We start from the raw sequence: 1,047 nt of genomic DNA on the forward strand, positions 1-1,047 counted from the left end.
GGCCTGGACTATTAACATTCAAATTTGCTCAACATGAATAGAATAAAAGCAATATATAAAATCAAGGGAGTATCCCAAAGCTTGAATGCTATGGAATCTAAAATCAATATCATTTACTATATTGTTTCTCATATATTTTCTGTTATTCCACATTATATCTCACATCATTTCTTCTTATGATCTTTGCATCATTATAGGGCTTAAACAGGACTATTGATTTTTGTTATTTTATTCTCTTTCTTACTTTGAGTTGGTGACATAATTAAAATTAACATGCTCAGATTCACTGGAAACCTATTTGGCTGTAATGTCTTTTTAAATTTTAAATATTACCCTGCTGCTTGTAACCTATAATTTTTTTCCATTTTTATATGGTTTTGGTATCCTAATATTTAAAGTCTACCTTTAAAGCCTATATCTGTACTTTTTTAAGTTTCTGGGTCTCTACTTGAGATTAAGAATACCTCCTCAAGGTCTAGATTATACATGTATTCACTTAGGATGATTTTATTATTGCTATTTGTATTATCTATTTTGTGTAAAAAACAAAAACAAAAAACCTCAAAATTTGGTGGCTTAAAACAACATTTATTATCTCACAGTTTCGGTGGGTCAGGAACACAGGCATGATTTAGCTGGGGACTCTGACTCAGGGTCTCTCGCAATCAAGGTGTTGTCCAAGGCTGCAGTCATCTCAAGACTCAACTGGGGAAAGATCCACTTCTGAGCACACTCATGGGACTGTTGGCAGTCTTTAATCCTTGCTTGCTATTGGCTGGAAACATAAGTTCCTTGCCTCATGGGCCTCTCTAAAGGGCTACTCATGGGGTCAGCCTGGTGGCAGAGTGCTTGAGTGCACCTGCTCTGCTTCACTGGAGTTCACAGGTTCGGATCCTGGGCATGGACCTACACCCGGCTCATCAGGCTATGCTGCGATGGTGTCCCATAAACAAAATAGAGGAAGATGGCTGCAGTTGTTAGCTCAGGGCCAATATTCCTCAGAAAAAAAGAGGATGATTGGCAACAGATGTTAGCTCATGACCAATC

This window comes from Ceratotherium simum, chromosome 33, assembly GCF_057802395.1.
Source record: "Ceratotherium simum simum isolate JZ-2026a chromosome 33, ASM5780239v1, whole genome shotgun sequence".
NCBI lineage: Eukaryota > Metazoa > Chordata > Mammalia > Perissodactyla > Rhinocerotidae > Ceratotherium > Ceratotherium simum.